Here is a 20,164-nt window from a genome sequence, read left to right as displayed (position 1 = left end):
CATTTGTCAATTTTGGATTTTGTTGCCATTGCTTTTGGTGCTTCAGACATGAAGTCCTTGCCCATGCCTATGTCGTGAATGGTATTGCCTAGGTTTTCCAGTTTCAGCTTTCTACATATGGCTAGCCAGTTTTCCCAGCACCATTTGTTAAAAAGGGAATCCTTTCCCCATTTCTTGTTTTTATCAGGTTTGTCAAAGATCAGATGGTTGTAGATGTGTGGCATTATTTCTGAGGGCTCTGTTCTGTTCCATTGGTCTATATCTCCGTTTTGGTACCAGTACCATGCTGTTTTGGTTACTGTAGCCTTGTAGTATAGTTTGAAGTCAGGTAGCGTGATACCTCCAGCTTTGTTCTTTTGGCTTAGGACTGTCTTGGCAATGCGGGCCCTTTTTTGGTTCCATATGAACTTTAAAGTAGTTTTTGCCAATTCTATGAAGAAAGTCATTGGTAGCTCGATGGGGATGGCATTGAATCTATAAATTACCTTGGGCAGTATGGCCATTTTCATGATATTGATTCTCCCTATCCATGAGCATGGAATGTTCTTGCATTTGTTTGTATCCTCTTTTATTTCATTGAGCAGTGGTTTGTAGTTCTCCTTGAAGAGGTCCTTCACATCCCTTGTAAGTTGAATTCCTAGGTATTTTATTCTCTTTGAAGTAATTGTGAATGGGAGTTCACTCATGATTTGGCTCTCTGTTTGTCTGTTATTGGTGTATAAGAATGCTTGTGATTTTTGCACATTGATTTTGTATCCTGAAACTTTGCTGAAGTTGCTTATCAGCTTAAGGAGATTTTGGGCTGAGACGATGGGGTTTTCTAAATATACAATCATGTCATCTGCAAACAGGGACAATTTGACTTCCTCTTTTCCTAATTGAATACCCTTTATTTCTTTCTCTTGCCTGATTGCCCTGGCCAGAACTTCCAACACTATGTTGAATAGGAGTGGTGACAGAGGGCATCCCTGTCCTGTGCCAGTATTCAAAGGGAATTCTTCCAGTTTTTGCCCATTCAGTATGATATTGGCTGTGGGTTTGTCATAAATATCTCTTATTATTTTGAGATATGTCTCATCAATACCTAATTTATTGAGAGGTTTTGGCATGAAGGGCTGTTGAATTTTGTCAAAGGCCTTTTCTGCATCTATTGAGATAATCATGTGGTTTTTGTCTTTGGTTCTATTTATATGCTGGATTACGTTTATTGATTTGTGTATGTTGAACCAGCCTTGCATCCCAGGGATGAAGCCCACTTGATCATAGTGGATAAGCTTTTTGATGTGCTGCTGGATTCGGTTTGCCAGTATTTTACTGAGGATTTTTGCAGTGATGTTCATCAGGGATATTGGTCTAAAATTCTCTTTTTTGGTTGTGCCTCTGCCAGGCTTTGGTATCAAGATGATGCTGGCCTCATAAAATGAGTTAGGGAGGATTCCCTCTTTTTCTATTGATTGGAATAGTTTCAGAAGGAATGGTACCAGCTCCTCCTTGTACCTCTGGTAGAATTCGGCTGTGAATCCGTCTGGTCCTGGACTTTTTTGGTTGGCAAGCTATTAATTATTGCCTCAATTTCAGAACCTGTCATTGGTCTATTCAGAGATTCAACTTCTTCCTGGTTTAGTCTTGGGAGGGTGTATGTGTCCAGGAATTTATCCATTTCTTCTAGATTTTCTAGTTTATTTGTGTAGAGGTGTTTATAGTATTCTCTGATGGTAGTTTGTATTTCTGTGGGATCGGTGGTGATATCCCCTTTATCATTTTTTATTGCATCTATTTGATTCTTCTCTCTTTTGTTCTTTATTAGTCTTGCTACCAGTCTATCAATTTTGTTGATCTTTTTAAAAAACCAGCTCCTGGATTCATTGATTTTTTGAAGGGTTTTTTTGTGTCTCTTCAGTTCTGCTCTGATCTTAGTTATTTCTTGCCTTCTGCTAGCTTTTGAATGTGTTTGCTCTTGCTTCTCTAGTTCTTTTAATTGTGATGTTAGGGTGTCAATTGTAGATCTTTCCTGCTTTCTCTTGTGGGCATTTAGTGCTATAAATTTCCCTCCACACATGCTTTGAATGTGTCCCAGAGATTCTGGTATGTTGTGTCTTTGTTCTCGTTGGTTTCAAAGAACATCTTTATTTCTGCCTTCATTTCGTTATGTACCCAGTAGTCACTCAGGAGCAGGTTGTTCTGTTTCCATGTAGTTGAGCAGCTTTGAGTGAGTTTCTTAATCCTGAGTTGTAGTTTGATTGCACTGTGGTCTGAGGGACAGTTTGTTATAATTTCTGTTCTTTTACATTTGCTGAGGAGTACTTTACTTCCAACTATGTGGTCAATTTTGGAATAAGTGCAATGTGGTGCTGAGAAGAATATATATTCTGTTGATTTGGGGTGGAGAGTTCTGTAGATGTCTATTAGGTCCAATTGGTGCAGAGCTGAGTTCAATTCCTGGATATCCTTGTTAACTTTCTGTCTCGTGGATCTGTCTAATGTTGACAGTGTGGTGTTAAAGTCTCCCATTATTATTGTGTGGGAGTCTAAGTCTCTTTGTAGGTCTCTAAGGACTTGCTTTATGAACCTGGGTGCTCCTGTATTGGGTGCATATATATTTGGGATAGTTAGCTCTTCTTGTTGAATTGATCCCTTTACCAGTATGTAATGGCTTTGTCTCTTTTGATCTTTGTTGGTTTAAAGTCTGTTTTATCAGAGACTAGGATTGCAACCCCTGCCTTTTTTATTTGCTTGGTATATCTTCTTCCATCCCTTTATTTTGAGCCTATGTGTGCCTCTGCACGTGAGATGGGTTTCCTGAATATAGCACACTGATGGGTCTTGAGTCTTTATCCAATTTGCCAGTCTGTGTCTTTTAATTGGAGCATTTAGCCCATTTACATTTAAGGTTAATATTGTTATGTGTGAATTTGATCCTGTCATTATGATGTTAGCTGGTTATTTTGCTCGTTAGTTGAGGCAGTTTCTTCCTAGCATCGATAGTCTTTACAATTTGGCATGTTTTTTGCAGTGGCTGGTACCGGTTGTTCCTTTCCATGTTTAGTGATCCCTTCAGGAGGTCTTGTAGGGCAGGCCTGGTGGTGACAAAATCTCTCAGCATTTGCTTGTCTGTAAAGGATTTTATTTCTCCTTCACTTATGAAGCTTAGTTTGGCTGGATATAAAATTCTGAGGTGAAAATTCTTTTCTTTAAGAATGTTGAGTATTGGCCCCCACTCCTGGCTTGTAGAGTTTCTGCCGAGAGATCAGCTGTTAGTCTGATGGGCTTCCCTCTGTGGGTAACCTGACCTTTCTCTCTGGCTGCCCTTAACATTTTTTGCTTCATTTCAACTTTGGTGAATCTGACAATTATGTGTCTTGGAGTTGCTCTTCTCGAGGAGTATCTTTGTGGCATTCTCTGTATTTCCTGAATTTGAATGTTGGCATGCCTTGCTAGGTTGGGGAAGTTCTCCTGGATAATATCCTGAAGAGTGTTTTCCAGCTTGGTTCCATTCTGCCAGTCACTTTCAGGTACACCAATTAGATGTAGATTTGGTCTTTTCACATAGTCCCATGTTTCTTGGAGGCTTTGTTCATTTCTTTTTATTCTTTTTTCTCTAAACTTCTCTTCTTGCTTCATTTCATTCATTTGATCTTCAATCACTGATACCCTTTCTTCCAGTTGATCGAATCAGCTACTGAAGCTTGTGCATTCATCACGTAGTTCTCGTGCTATGGTTCTCAGCTCCATCAGGTCATTTAAGGACTTCTCTACATTGGTTATTCTAGTTAGCCATTCGTCTAATCTTTCTTCAAGTTTTTAGCTTCTTTGCGGTGGGTTCGAACTTCCTGCTTTAGCTCGGAGAAGTTTGGTCATCTGAAGCCTTCTTCTCTCAACTCATCAAAGTCATTCTCCATCCAGCTTTGTTCCGTTGCTGGTGAGGAGCTGTGTTCCTTTGAAGGAGGAGAAGCACTCTGATTTTTAGAATTTTCAGCTTTTCTGCTCTGTTTTTTCCCCATCTTTGTGGTTTTATCTACCTTTGGTCTTTGATGATGGTGACGTACAGATGGGGTTTTGGTGTGGATGTCCTTTCTGTTTGTTAGTTTTCCTTCTAACTGTCAGGACCCTCAGCTGCAGGTCTGTTGGAGTTTGCTGGAGGTCTACTCCAGACCCTGTTTGCCTGGGTATCAGCAGCTGAGGCTGCAGAACAGTGAATGTTGCTGAACAGCAAATGTTGCTGCCTGATCATTCCTCTGGAAGTTTTGTCTCAGAGGGGTACCTGGCCATGTGAGTTGTCAGTCTGCCCCTACTGGGGGGTGCCTCCCAGTTAGGCTACTTGGGGGTCAGGGACCCACTTGAGGAGACAGTCTGTCCGTTCTCACATCTCAAACTCCGTGCTGGGAGAACCACTGCTCTCTTCAAAGCTCAGTTGGAAACGCAGAAATCACCTGTCTTCTGTGTCGCTCATGCTGGGAGCTATAGACTGGAACTGTTCCTATTCGGCCACCTTGGAACTGCCTCTTTTTTTTTTTTGAGATGGAGTCTCGCTCTGTCACGCAGGCTGGAGTGCAGTGATGCTATCTTGGCTCACTGCAACCTCCATCTCCCAGGTTCAAGCAATTCTCCTGCCTCAGCCTCTTAAGTAGCTGGGACTACAGGCGTGTGCCACCAGGCTCAGTTAACTTTTGAACCTTTTTTAGAAGAGTGGGGGTTTCACCATTTTGGCCAGACTGTCTCGATGACCTCAAGTCTTCTGCCCGTCTCAGCCTCCCAAAGTGCTGGGATTACAGGCATGAGACACTGCACCTGGCCACCTTAGACACTTATACTACAAAAGAAGAAAGACTGAAAACTAATAAACTAAGAGCAAAAATTAAAAAAAAAAAAAGCATACGAGAGAGGCACAAGAAAACTAAAAGTTTTATGAAAAGATGAAAAAAGTAGACGAACTTCTGGTCTGGAACAGAAACTCTACCAAATAAGCCCGAGAAACCTCACAGGAATCTGTCAATAAGTAATGGGATAATATCAAAAGGACAAAAGCCAAGTTGAAGGCCACTGGCTTAAATGGGACAAGTGAGCATCAAATGAATGAAGACTGTGAAGGACTAAACACAAATCAAATAGATTTTTTTTAAAAAAACAAAAGATCAAATCATACTAAAGACAAAAACAAAACATACCACTCATTGGAGGGTTAGCAGGGCACTAACCAATTACTCTGAGAATTGATCAATTAAAGGAAAAAAATCAAGAATTTATCCTACCCAAGGACATGACAGGCACTTTTCAATAGAAGACATTTATGTGTGGCCGGGTGCGGTGGCTCACACCTGTAATCCCAGCTCTCAGGGAGGCAAGAGGAGGGAGGATAGCTTGAGCCCAGGAGTTTGAGACCTGCCTGGGCAATATAGCGAGACCCCGTTCTCCAGAGAAAGGAAAAAAAAAAGACATTTATGTGGCCAACGAACATAAAAGGGCTCCACATCACTGATCATTAGAGAAATGCAAATTAAAACCACAATGAGATACCATCTCAGGCCAGTCAGAATGGCAATCATTAAAAAGTCAAGAAACAACAGATGCTGGTGAGGCTGTGGAGAAATAGGAACACTTCTATGGAAAGACAGTGTAGCGATTCCTCAAAAACCTAGAATCAGATATACCATTTGTCACAGCAAAATCCAATTACTGGTATATACCCAAAGGAACATAAATCATTCTATTATAAAGATACATGCATATGTATGTTCACAATAGCAAAGACATGGAATCAACCCAAATGCCCATCAATGATAGACTGGATAAAGAAAATGTGGTACATATAACACCATAGAATACTATGTGGTCATAAAAAGGAACAATATCATGTCCTTTGCAGGTACATGGATGAGGCTAAAAGCCATTATTCTCAGCAAACTAATGCAAGAACAGAAAACCAAACACCTCATGTTCTCACTTAAAATAAGTGGGAGCTGAACAATGAGAACACGTGGACACAGGGAGGGGAACCAGACACACTGGGGCCTGCTGGGGTGTGGGGGTGGTGGTGAAGGGAGAGCATCAGGATAAATAATGCATGTGGGGCTTAATATCTAGATGATGGGTTGATAGGTGCAGCAAACCACCGTGGCACACGTTTACCTATGTAACAAACCTGCACATCCTGCACATGTATCCCGGAACTTTAAATTTAATTTTATATATCTCAATCTGGAGAACACTGTCCTTAATAATATTGAAATTTCCAATTCATGAGCATGGTATATGATGTGATTAAGCCTCTGTTATATTTCAATAAAGCTTCGTCATTAAAAAAGAAAAATTTATCCTGCCCTTTATTTACAAAATATACTTTGTAACAAAATAATTACTGATGAAAAGTTCTTTAGATAAGAATTCCAGTTAATAAGTACAGAAGGATATTAAAAATTTTTAATTAATCTCTTAATAATCCTGAATGCAATAAACAGACTAGGCAATGGCTATAAATGGATGCTTAAAAGGCTAGAGAAAAAGGTTTATGGGGAGCTTTATAATGGTGGGATCAAGTCAACACATCCAAACCCAACAATCAATTTCACCATCAATAAATGTGGAAGAACAGTATCACCTAAAAAATATTACTGCCTAAAAAAACTGAATCTGAATCTAATCAAACTAACTGCATGTTTACAGGAAAGTCAAGCATAAGGGACAAGTTAAATGACATAAAAAGAAAGCAATCAACTAAGCTAATCCTGGAAGGTGAAACACTGTACAGCAACATTCCTCAAACTGCCTATGGTAAATATTTTTCTTACACCTCCAATCCATTGCAAACTGTTACTTTTTTAAAATACAATGAAACTATACAAATTTGTAATAATAAATACAAACAAAAGAATATACATTACTAAACACATCTGTTTGGCTACCTAGCGTGGGGACTAGGAAGGGGAAATGGGAGTAAAAGACAATAAACAAATGAGAGTGTTTTACAAGAACTAATTATGATTGTGTGCCATCAACTAAGGACATCTGAGGTCCAGACAAATAAATAAATAAGAGATACTTTAAAAATGGGCTTGAAAATTAGGCAGAGCTTAAGAGAGAACTGAATGACATTGAAGACCTATCTGAAGAAATTACCTAAAGTAATGCCCAGAGGGACGAGGAAGAGAAAAATACAAAAACTAGGTTAAAAGGTATTGAAGACAAAATGAGAATGGAGTACTCTAAGGAGAAAAGACAGCATGGAACAACTGTATTTGAAAAGATAATGCTGGGAGTTTTTCCAGAATTGATGAAAAAGCCCACTCAACAGATACAGGTAACATATTATACCAGACGATACAAAGAGAAATCCACATTTAGACACACGATTGTAAAACTACTAAACCCCAAAGATAGAACAGCCAGAGAGAAAAGGTCACTTTCAAATGAACAATAATTATGCTGGCAACAAACTTAAAACTAACAGGTACACTTCAGAAGAATTTTCAATAACATTGGTATGGTATCTTAATTCAATAAAGCATGTTACCTTTTTTTGTTTCAATTTTTAAATGGTGGTTATACCACACACATAGAAGAGTGCACAAAATAAACAGATACCAAACAAACAAAAGGAATTCAGAGGCCAAGCGTGGTGGCTCACACCTGTAATCCCAACACTTTGGGAGGCCAAGGCAGGTGAACTGCTTGAGGTCAGGAGTTCGAGATCAGCCTGGCCAACATGGTGAAACCCCGTCTCTACTAAAAGTACAAAAATTAGCTGGGCATAGTGGTGCATGCCTGTAATCCCAATTACTTAGGTAACTCAGGCAGGAGAATCACTTGAACCCAGGAGGCAAAGGTTGCAGTGAACCAAGATTGCACCACTGCACTCCAGCCTGGGCAACAGAGCAAGATCCTATCTCAAAAAAAAAAAAGGAATTTGGAGGAAGACACAATGCAGGAGGCAGAATAAAACTTCAAAGAAGCTAATTAATATTCTCAGAGACAAAAAAGCAATGCAACCATGAAACAGGAACAGGAAGCCATAAATAAGAACTATATAGAGAACAAAAAAAGGTCATGGAACCTGATCGCAGAAATCTTAAAATTCAAGCAAGGCTTGTGAGCTGCAGTGAAAGCACTGTTTAAGGGACAGTGACAGCATTAAAAATGCATATATTGAAAAAGAATTTGGGAGGCCAAGGTGGGTGGATCACCTGAGGTCAGGAGTTTGAGACTAGGCTGGCTAACATGGTGAAACCCCATCTCTACTAAAAAATACAAAAATTAGCTGGGCATGGTGGCAGGCACCTGTAATCTCAGCTACTCGGGAAGCTGAGGCAGGAGAATCACTTGAACCTGGGAGGTGGAGGCTGCAGTGAGCCAAGATCCAGCCATTGCACTCCAGCCTGGGCAACAAGAGTGCAACTTCATTTCAAAAAAAAAAGAAAAAGTAAAAGAAAAAAAAATCTAAAATCAATAAGCATCCACCTTGGGAAACTAGAAAAACAAAAATAATTTTGGTCTAAAACAAGTAGGAAAATAAAAATTAAAGCAGAAATCGGCTGGGCGCAGTGGCTCACGCCTGTAATCCCAGCACTTTGGGAGGACGAGGCGGGCGGATCACAAGGTCAGGAGATCGAGACCATTCTGGTTAACACGGTGAAACCCCGTCTCTACTAAAAAATACAAAAAAAATTAGCCAGGCATGGTGGCGGGTGCCTGTAGTCCCAGCTACTCGGGAGGCTGAGGCAGGCGAACAGCGTGAACCTGGGAGGTGGAGCTTACAGTGAGCTGAGATCTTGCCACTGCACTCCAGCCTGGGCAACAGAGCAAGACTCCACCTCAAAACATAAATAAAAAATAAAAATAAAATTAGAGCAGAAATCAATGAAATTTAAAACAGGAAAACAATAGAGAAATAGAGGAAACCAATAAAACAAAAAACTCATTCCTTTAAAAGACCAATAAAATTGATAAACCAGGCTAATTAACAGAGACATAAATGATCAATTTCAGAAATAAAAGAGGAGTCATCACTACTGATGCCATGGATACAAAAAAGATAATAAAGGAATATTATTAACAACTCTGCCCACAAATTTGGTAATTTAGATGAAATGAACCAATTCCTCAAATGATATAAATGGCCAAAAGTCATAGAAGGAGAAATAGATAACCCAAAATCCCTATATCTATTTTAAAAATTAAATAAATAATTAATAATTTTCCATAAAAATAAATCACCAGATCCAGATGGATCCACTGCTGAATTTTGCCAAACATCTAAAGAAAAAATAATACCAATTCTCTGTAATCTCTTCCAGAAAAAAGCAGCAGAGGGAACACTTCTAACTTATACTATAAGACCAACATTATCCTAATATCAAAACCAGATAAAGACACTGCAAGAAAGGAAAACTACAGACCAATATTGCCCATGAACATAGGTATAAAAATGCTCAAGAAAATGGTGCCAAATCGAATCCAACAATGTATAAAAAAATTATACATCATGACCAATATGATTTATCCAGGTATGCGAGGCTGGTTCAACATTTCAAAATTAATCAATATAATCTACCATATTAACAAACTAAGGAAGACATATATAATCACATAAATTGATGCTAATTAAAACAATATCCAGGCTGGACGTGGTGGCTCACGCCTGTAATCCCAGCATTTTGCGAGGCTGAGACGGGCAGATCACAAGGTCAGGAGTTTGAGACCAGCCTGGCCAACATGGTGAAACCCCATCTCTACTAAAAATACAAAAATTAGCCTGGCATGGTGGCGGGCGCCTGTAATCCCAGCTACTCAGAAGGCTGAGGCAGGAGAATCGCTTGAATCCGGGAGGCGGAGGTTGCAGTGACCCGAGATCACGCCACTGAACTCCAGCCTGGGCAACAGGGCGAGACTCCGTCTCAAAAACAAAACAAAACAAAAACAATATCCATTCATGAGAAAAACTCTTAGCAAACTATGAGTAGAGGGAAATTTCTTCAATTTGATAAAGAATAAGTATAAAATATCTACAATTAACAGTATACTTAATAAGAAACCGCCTTCCCTCAAATATTGGGATCAAGGAAAGGATATCTTCTCTCATGACTCCTATTCAACATAATACGGAAAGCCTTGGCTAGTGCAATAAGACAAGAAAAGGAAAACCCCATATAGAAAACCCCAACGTCTCAGCCCCAAATCTCCTTAAGCTGATAAGCAACTTCAGCAAAGTCTCAGGATACAAAATCAATGTGCAAAAATCACAAGCATTCTTATACACCAATAACAGACAAACAGAGAGCCAAATCATGAGTGAACTCCCATTCACAATTGCTTCAAAGAGAATAAAATACCTAGGAATTCAACTTACAAGGGATGTGAAGGACCTCTTCAAGGAGAACTACAAACCACTGCTCAACGAAATTAGAGGACACAAACAATTGGAAGAATATTCCATGCTCATGGATAGGAAGAATCAATATCATGAAAATGGCCATACTGCCCAAGGTAATTTATAGATTCAATGCCATCCCCATCAAGCTACCAATGACTTTCTTCACAGAACTAGAAAAAAACTACTTTAAAGTTCATATGGAACCAAAAAAGGGCCCGCATTGCCAAGACAGTCCTAAGCCAAAAGAACAAAGCTGGAGGTATCACGCTACCTGACTTCAAACTATACTACAAGGCTACAGTAACCAAAACAGCATGGTACTGGTACCAAAATGGAGATATAGACCAATGGAACAGAACAGAGCCCTCAGAATTAATACCTCACATCTACAACCATCTGATCTTTGACAAACCTGATAAAAACAAGAAATGGGGAAAGGATTTCCTATTTAATAAATGGTGCTGGGAAAACTGGCTAGCCATATGTAGAAAGCTGAAACTGGATCCCTTCATTACACCTTATACAAAAATTAATTCAAGATAGACTAAAGACTTAAATGTTAGACCTAAAACCATAAAAACCCTAGAAGAAAACCTAGGCAATACCATTCACGACATAGGCATGGGCAAGGACTTCATGTCTAAAACACCAAAGCAATGGCAACAAAAGCCACAATTGACAAATGGGATCTAATTAAACTAAAGAGCTTCTGCACAGCAAAAGAAACTACCATCAGAGTGAACAGGCAACCTACAGAATGGGAGAAAATTCTTGCAATCTACTCATCTGACAAAGGGCTAATACCCAGAATCTACAAAGAACTCAAACAAATTTACAAGAAAAAAACAACCCCATCAAAAAGTGGGTGAAGGATATGAACAGACACTTCTCAAAAGAAGACATTGATGCAGCCAAAAAACACATGAAAAAATGATCATCACAGGCCATCAAAGAAATGCATATCAAAACCACAATGAGATACCATCTCACACCAGTTAGAATGGCGATCATTAACAAGTCAGGAAACAACAGGTGCTGGAGAGGATGTGGAGAAATAGGAACACTTTTACACTGTTGGTGGGACTGTAAACTAGTTCAACCATTGTGGAAGACAGCGTGGCGATTCCTCAGGGATCTAGAACCAGAAATACCATTTGACCCAGCCATCCCATTACTGGGTATATACCCAAAGGATTATAAATCATGCTGCTATAAAGACACATGCACACATATGTTTATTGCGGCACTATTCACAATAGCAAAGACTTGGAACCAACCCAAATGTCCATCAATGACAGACTGGATTAATAAAATGTGGCATATATATACCATGGAATACTATGCAGCCATAAAAAAGGATGAGTTCATGTCCTTTGTAGGGACATGGATGAAGCTGGAAACCATCATTCTCAGCAAACTATCGCAAGGACAAAAAACTAAACACCGCATGTTCTCACTCATAGGTGGGAATTGAACAATGAGAACACTTGGACACAGGAAGGGGAACATCACACACTGGGGCCTGTCGTGGGGTGGGGAGATGTGGGAAGGATAGCATTAGGAGATATACCTAATGTAAATGATGAGTTAATGGGTGCAGCACATCAACATGGGACATGCATACATATGTTAACAAACCTACACGTTGTGCACATGTACCCTAGAACTTAAAGTATAATAAAAAAAATAAAAATAATAACAAAAATAAAAATTAGCTGGGCGTGGTGGTGCACGCCTATAATCCCAGTTACTCAGGAGACTGAGGCAAAAGAATCTCTTGAACCTGGCAGGCGGAAATTGCAGTGAACTGAGATTGTGCCACTGCACTCCAGCCTGGGTGACAGAGCTAAACTCTGTCTCAAAAGAAAAAAAAAAGCCAGGCGCGGTGGCTCACGCCTGTAATCCCAGCACTTTGGGGGGCCAAGGTGGGCAGATCACGAGGTCAGGAGTTCAAGACCAGCTCGACCAACATGGTGAAACCCCGTCTCTACTAAAAATACAAAAATTAGCTAGGCGTGGTGGAGAGTGCCTGTAATCCCAGCTACTCAGGAGGCTGAGGCAGGAGAATCGCTTGAACCCGGGAGGCGGAGGTTGCAGTAAGCCGAGATCGCACCACTGCACTCCAGCCTGGGTGACAGAGTGAGACTCTGTCTCAAAAAAATAAAACAAACAAAAAAACAAACCAAAGATATGAATTCTTCCCAACCTGATCTCTAGATTCTTGTGCAATCCCAACTAAAATCCTAGCAAGCCATTCTGTAGGCCTCAGGAAACTAATCCTGAAGCTTATATGAAAAGACAAAGAATCAGCCGGGCGCAGTGGCTCATGCCAGTAATCCCAGCACTCCGGGAGGCCGAGGTAGGCGGATCATGAGGTCAAGAGTTCGAGACCAGCCTGGCCAACATGGTGAAACCCTGTCTCTACTAAAAATAAAAATAAGAAAAGACAAAGAATCTAGAATAGCTAAAGTGATACTGAAGAACAAAGTTGGAGGACTCACACTACATAATTTAAAGATGTACAAGAAGGTTGTAGTAATAAGGGCAATTTGGTATTGGCAAAAGAACAGACACATAGATCAATAAAACAGAATAGACCCCAGAAATGGCCAGGCATGGTGGCTCACGCCTATAATCCCAGCACTTGGGAGGCAGAGGCAGGCAGATTGCTGGAGCCCAGGAGTTCATGACCGGCCAGGGCAACATGGAGAAACTCTGTCTCCACAAAACATAAAAAATAAGCTGGACATGGTGCCATGTGCCTGTAGTCCCAGCTACTTGGGAGGCTGAGTTGGGAGAATCAGCTGAAACCAGGGAGGCTGAGGCTGCAGTGAGCCATGAGTACACCACTGCACTGTAGCCTGGGCAACAGAGTGAGACCCTGCATGAAAAAAAAAAAAAGACCCCCCCCCCCGCCAAAAAAAACCCACACAAATATAGTGAACTGATCTTTGACAAAGGAGCAAAGGCAATTCAATGGAGAATGGACAGTCTTTTCAATAACAGGTGCTGAAAACACTGGACATCTCTATGAAAAATATGAACCTAGACACAGACATTACACCTTATATAAAAACATATTCAAAGTGGGTAACCTAAACTTAACATTCAAAATTGTAAAATTTCTTCAGGAAAACACAGGAGAAAATCTACATAACCTTGGGTTTGGTGAGGAGTTTTTAAATACAATACCAGTACCATGATCCATGAAAGAAAAAAAATGGTAAATTGGATCTTATTAAAATGTAAAACTTCCACTCTGCAAAAGATACTGTTAAAAGAATAAGAAGACAAGCCATAGACTGGAATATTTGCAAAACACATATCTGATTAAGGACTTGTATCTAAAACTCTATAAAGAACTCTTAAAATTTGACAAGAAGATAATCCAAGGCCAGGCACAGTGGCTCACACCTGTAATCCCAGCACTTTAAGAAGCTGAGGCTAGAAGTTCACTTGAGGCCAGGAGTTCAAGACCAGCCTGGGCAACATAGAGAAACCTCATCTCTAAGAAAAAAATTAAAAATTAGTTAGGTGTGGGGGTGCATACCTATAGTTCTAGCTACTTGAGAGGCTCAGATGGGAGGATAGCTTGAGCCCAGGAGTTGAAGGTTACAGTGAGGTATGATTGTGCTACTGCACTCCAGCCTGGGCAACAGAGTCAGACCCTGTCGAAAAGAAAGGAGGGGGAGGGGAAGGGAGGGCCGGGGAGGGGAGGGGAAGGGAGGGGAGGGGAAGGGAAGGGAAAAGCAAGGGCAAAGAGGAGGGGAAAGGAAAGAGGAGAGGAGAGGAGAAAGAGGAGAGAAGAAAAAGAGAGGAGAGGAGAAAGAGGAGAGAAGAGGAGAAAGGAAAGGAAAGGAAAGGAGAGAAAAGGCAAAAAGTGAAAGAAAAGGAAAAGAAGAAAGAAAAAAATCCAATTTTAAAATTGGCAAAAGTTCTGAATGGACATCTTACCAAAGAAGATATAAGGATGGAAAATAAGAATACGAAAAATGCTGAACATCATTTGTCTTTAGGGAACTGCAGATTAGAACAATGAGATATCCACTTCATATCTACTAGAATGTCACTGTGACAATGCCAAACAAGAGAAAATCTTATTATTGCCAGTGAGAATGCAAAATGATATAGCTGCTTTGGAAGACTATTTGGTGGTCTCTCACAAAACTTAATGCTACCATATAATCCAGCAATCATGCTACTAGGTATTTACCCATCTGATTTGAAAATTTACATTCACACAAAAACTTGGATGTGAATACATATAAACAGTTTTATTCATAACTGCCAAAAACTGGAAGCAATCAAGATGTCCTTCATTAGGTATTTGGATAAACAAACCATCACACATCTATCCAATGGAATATTATTCAGTGACATAAAGAAATAAGCTATCAAGCCACAAAAACACGAGTGAATCTTAATGTATACTGCCAAGTGAAAGAATTTACATACTATATGATTCTAATTATGTAACATTCTAGAAAAGGTAAAACTACAGTAAAACACCAATGATTGCCAGTGGTTTAAAGTGGGGGAGAGTTGGATATGTGAAGCACAGACTTTTTAGGGTTGTAATGGTGAATATAAGACAATCACATGTTAATACCCATATAACTTCAAAGCATAAAGAATAAACCTCAATATGCAAATTTTCAAAAAATTATTTAGGAGAATGGGGGATCCTAGATTGGCATGCAGACTGCGACAAAAAGTCTAACTATATTCCAAATGTATGAAACAACCTCATCACAGGGGACGTAAGAATAAGGTGCTGACCTTTGGAAATGAGTGGAATATGTAAGACTAAAGAAAGAAAAGACAGGCACTCTACCCTAGTTGATAAAGTTGTTTTCCATGGTGGTACAGGTTAACAATTCTGAAATCACTATACCTGTATACTGAAATTGAACAAGTAAGTAAATGGACGACTGATCGTGGAAGCCAAGTTTCTCCCTGTTGAAGGAGGAGGTTATGGCAGGGGAGGAAGATAAAATAATCTATATGGTAATGGATTTGAACTGAAGATATCAATATAAATTCATGTTTAGCTTAATACGGATACCAATGGTCACACATAGAAATATTTACAGATATGTGTAATACAGGTTAGTATAAACACATATACTAACATATCTCTTTGTGTTTGACAGCTTAGAGGGCCTAGAAGCAATAACATCCCAGGGGCAACGAACATACTTAGCACCCAGATCTTGGTTTCTAATAAAATTCTCCAACAAAAGGAACCAAGTCTCCTTGGAAAAATGGCTGCTTCTAAAACTAGGGCAGGAAATAAACAAAATGAGCACAGAGCATCTTGTAATGCCAGAAAGTAAAAGTTGATGTACACACATACAACAATGGGAATATGTCAAAGAGATACAAGACCCAAGTGAAAGAGCTCCCAAAGGCCAAAGCTGGGACAAAATAAAAGAGCAGTACTGAAGTATAACCCAACACATTAAAAAAAAAAAAAAAAAAAAAATCGGCTGGTCGCAGTGTCTCTCGCCTGTAATCCCAGCACTTTGGGAGGCCGAGGCAGGCGATCACCCGAGGTCAAGAGATCGAGACCATCCTGGCCAACATGGTGAAACCCCGTCTCTACTAAAAACACAAAAATTAGCTGGGCATGGTGGTGTGTGCCTATAATCCCTGCTACTTGTGAGGCTGAGGCAGGAGAATCGCTTGAACCCAGGAGGCGGAGGTTGCAGTGAGCCGAGATCACGCCACTGCACTCCAGCCTGGGCAACACAGCGAGACTTCGTCTCAAAAAAAAAAAAAAAAAAAACTGTGTGTTCATACTGACGTAAGCAAATGATTGAATAAATAATTGGGGAAAAGACAAATCTCCCATGCAAAAAAAAAAAAAAAATTCCAAATAATTTATTTAGATTCTTTGCTCTCAAGGAAGTAGAACTCCCCATTCCTTAAGTGTGCAGCGCACAGTGACTTTCTACTAAAGAATACAGAAAGGGAGAAAAAAAGAAAATACGAACTTCAAAGTGAAGAAACCTAACAAACACTACCTCAAGTCAAGTGATCAAGGTTAACATTAAAAGCGGCAAGTTGGCCAGGCGTGGTGGCTCTCGCCTGTAATCCCAGCACTTTGGGAGGCCGAGGCGGGCGGATCACAAGGTCAAGAGTTGGAGACCAGCCTAACCAACATGGCGAAACCCCGTCTCTACTAAAAATACAAAAATTAGCCAGGTGTGGTGGCACATGTTTGTAATCCCAGCTACTCAAGAGGCTGAGGCAGGAGAATCGCTTGAACCCGGTAGGCAGAGGTTGCAGTGAGCTGAGATCGCACCACTGCACTCCAGCCTGGGCGATAGAGGGAGACTCCATCTCAAAAAAAAAAAGAAAAGTGGCAAGTCACACTGGCAGTATGTATTGATGAAAATTGTACTTTATCTCTGTTGTCTTTCTCTCCAAAACACATTACCCCAATATAATAATGAGAAAAACATGAGACAAATCCCAAATGACATTCTACAAAACATCTGAGCAGTAATCCTTAAAACTTTCAAGAGCATCAAAAACAAGGAATGTCTGAGAACTATCACAATCAAGAGGTGCCTAAGGAGACAGGACTACTCAATGTAATGTGGTATCTTGGATGGGATCCTGGAACAGAAAAAGCATATTAGAGGAAAAATGAGGAAATGTGAATAAAGTATAGCCTTTAGTTAATAATGTATCAATACTAGTTCACTAATTATAACAAATGTACCATATTAATCTAAGATGTTAATAATAAACTGGGTGTGGAGTATATAGGAACTCTATACTGTCTGCAATAATTCTGTAAATCTAAAACTGTTCCAAAATAAAATGTTTATTTTTAAAAATGCAATCAAGGTGTTAGAAAATAAAGTTGAGAAAATATCCTAGAAAACAGAACAGAAAGAAAGGGATGGAAAACAGGTGAGAAAATATTAGAAATCAGAGAATCAATCTAATGAGGTTTAATATTCTAATAAAAAAAAGTCCAGAAAGAAGGAAGGGAGGGAAAGAAGAAATTGTCAAATAAACCATGGATAACGTCTCCAAATGGAAAGGGCCCATTTGGGGCACAACACATGAATGAAAAACTCTTACCAACCAACATCATTGTGAAATTTCAGAATACCTGAATGGTTGAAGGGAAGATCACCCCATTTAATAATACAGTCTGCATCCCCTACCTCTCCTTTCCCCAACATTCCTGAACTTCCCACCCCAGCCTGCTCTTTTTTCTCTTTTCTAAAGCAGTTATTTACTTTACAAACTCCCAATGTTTTGTATAATTTATTTATTATATTTGCTGTTGAACAACTCCTCCCTCCCTGAATTTAAGCTCTATAAGGACATGAATCTTGTATTTTTGTTCACCTATATATTCAAAATGTCTTGACCAGTGCCCGGCACATAAAATGTGCTCAATACATACTTGTTAAATAAATATAAATGCTTCCAAAGAGATATAACAGGTTACAATCAAAGGACTGGTTATCATAAATGTGAGGGTTAAATAAAAAAATGGTTGACTATGCAAGAACCCAAAATATGTGCATCCCATTCAGTCTCTCTCAGGAAGCTACTCAAAGACATACTCTGCCAATATAAGGGAGTCACCAAGAAAAAGGAAGACCTGAAATCCAGTAAAAAGAGGCTACCCACACAGAAGAGACAAATGCAATTCACAGATGACTGTAAAAGGGCAGTCCAGGAAGAGAGTTGTGCAACCGGCCTAGAGAGCAACCCATCAAGATGGAGGCAGGAAAGATGTTGCAAAACAGATTATCAGATGTGTTTGAATCTACTAAGAGGAGACTGATGTATCTGGTTCAAGAGATTAATAAATCAAATAAAGAATACAAAAGACACATTAAAAAGATATAAAACATATTTATAAAGAAATATAAAAGGTACATGTACAAAAGAATTTAGATAATTATTAACTAGGAAAAAACAAAAATTATACAAGAAAGGAAATAACCTCACACTTACCTCATTCAGCTACATACAATATTTACATAGTTAAAATGAGGTAAACACCAAATAACTAAAAGTTAACATATGACTAATTTGGGAATATGGAGGGGAGAGGGGAAGTGAAATGCAGTGTTTAAAGGTAGGAGTTGGTGCAAAAAACCTAAACTCCCATTTTCTGTAATAGGAAATGAGTAAACTGTACCTCAAATTACATTAGGATGGGAATGGGGAGGGGATATCGCCATATATCTAAATATGTCATTTTAAAAAACTGGAAGTGATAAGGAATTGAAGTCACTGACTCTGGAGCAGCCTTTCTCAATTAAGGTTCGGCGAGAGAATTAATCTTTAATGCCCTAAGGCTTCCATTTTATGTAATAAACTAACTTCTCTCCTATGCATCCATCATATTATTAGCTACCTACCCTCCTTGGGAGAATTAAGAAAACAGTTGCTCAAATCATTTTTCTTGTTCAGTGATTCAGACAGAAAGCACTGATTAAGAAAGACTGCTTCTGGAGAGTGGGATTCAGGGGTGAGAAGGACTGGGGCAGAAGATTGTTGTTTTTCTCTTTTTTTTTTTCTTTTTTTTTTGAGATGAAGTTTTGGTCTTGTTGCCCAGGCTGGAGTGCAATAGCGCGATCTCAGCTCACTGCAACCTCTGCCTCCCAGGTTCAAGAGATTCTCCTGCCTCAGCCTCCCAAGTAGCTGGGATTACAGGCATGCGCCACCATGCCCGGCTAATTTTGTATTTTTAGTAGAGATGGGGTTTCTCCATATTGGTCAGGCTGATCTCAAACTCTCGACCTCAGGTGATCCGCCTGCCTCAGCCTCCCAAAGTGCTGGGATTACAGGCATTAGCCACCGTGCCCAGCCCTCTTTTCTTGTTTGAGACAGGGTCTCACTCTGTTGCGCAAGTTGGACTGCAGTGGCACGAGATTAGCTCACTATAGCCTCCATGTGCTGGGCTCAAGCAATCCTCCCACCTCAGCCTTCCAAGTAAATGGAACAACAGGTGCGTGCCCCACAACCCAGCTAATTTTGTTTATTTTTTGTGGAGACAAGGTCTCACTATGTTGCCCAGAATGGTCTCAAACTCCTGGGCTGATGTGATCCTCTTGCTTCAGCCTCCCAAAGTGCTGGGATTACAGGCGTGAGCCACCACACCCAGACAGTTTTTCATTATAATCCTTGAAGTATTATTTGACTGTTTATGTACAGGTATCCCTTCGATAAATATAAACATTAAATTTAAAATAAACATAATAGTAAAAAGTAGTAGTAACGGAACTCTGAATATAGGATGTATTTAACAAATTAAGCACAGAAACTGAAACGTCTAGAAATAGTTTCTTATTAGCAAAAGCCAGAGAATTTTTTAGAAATAAATTATGGAATTCATTAAATAATATATATTTACAAAACATTCCTATCTATATAGCAACGCTCTACTAAGCACTATGTTATTTCAGGTGCCAAGAAAGACATAAAAAAGATAATATAATTTGTAAAAGGTATGATATGACAATGCAAATACGGTATACTGAAATGTTTTAACATGAAATCTCATTAAGCTGTGTATATTTCCCATTTCAATCAATCAGTATGTACTTTTTGTGCCAATAATCTACCATATTCAGTAGAAGACATAAAAGAAATATAAGATATACTCCCTTTTAAAATAGGTTTATTTATGTATACATATAACTTATTCTAGGTAGTATTTTTACTCACTTGGCTATTTATGTATTTTTAAATTTAAGAAAAAATCTTCATAATATTTACAATAAAATGGTTTTTAAAAATCTCTTCATGATTACAAAAATT

At 39.3% G+C, this 20,164-nt stretch overlaps 1 protein-coding gene across 4 annotated transcripts in view; it reads right to left on the bottom strand.

Annotated features, from left to right (window-relative positions):
- The window catches only part of ZFYVE16 (zinc finger FYVE-type containing 16), a 71,193-nt gene that overhangs the window by 46,551 nt on the left and 4,478 nt on the right, over positions 1-20,164 (bottom strand). The gene's annotated exons all lie outside the window — the stretch shown is intronic.

This window comes from Pongo abelii, chromosome 4 (genome assembly GCF_028885655.2).
Source record: "Pongo abelii isolate AG06213 chromosome 4, NHGRI_mPonAbe1-v2.0_pri, whole genome shotgun sequence".
NCBI classification, from domain to species: Eukaryota; Metazoa; Chordata; class Mammalia; order Primates; family Hominidae; genus Pongo; species Pongo abelii.
This window is presented reverse-complemented; position numbering and strand designations above follow the sequence as displayed.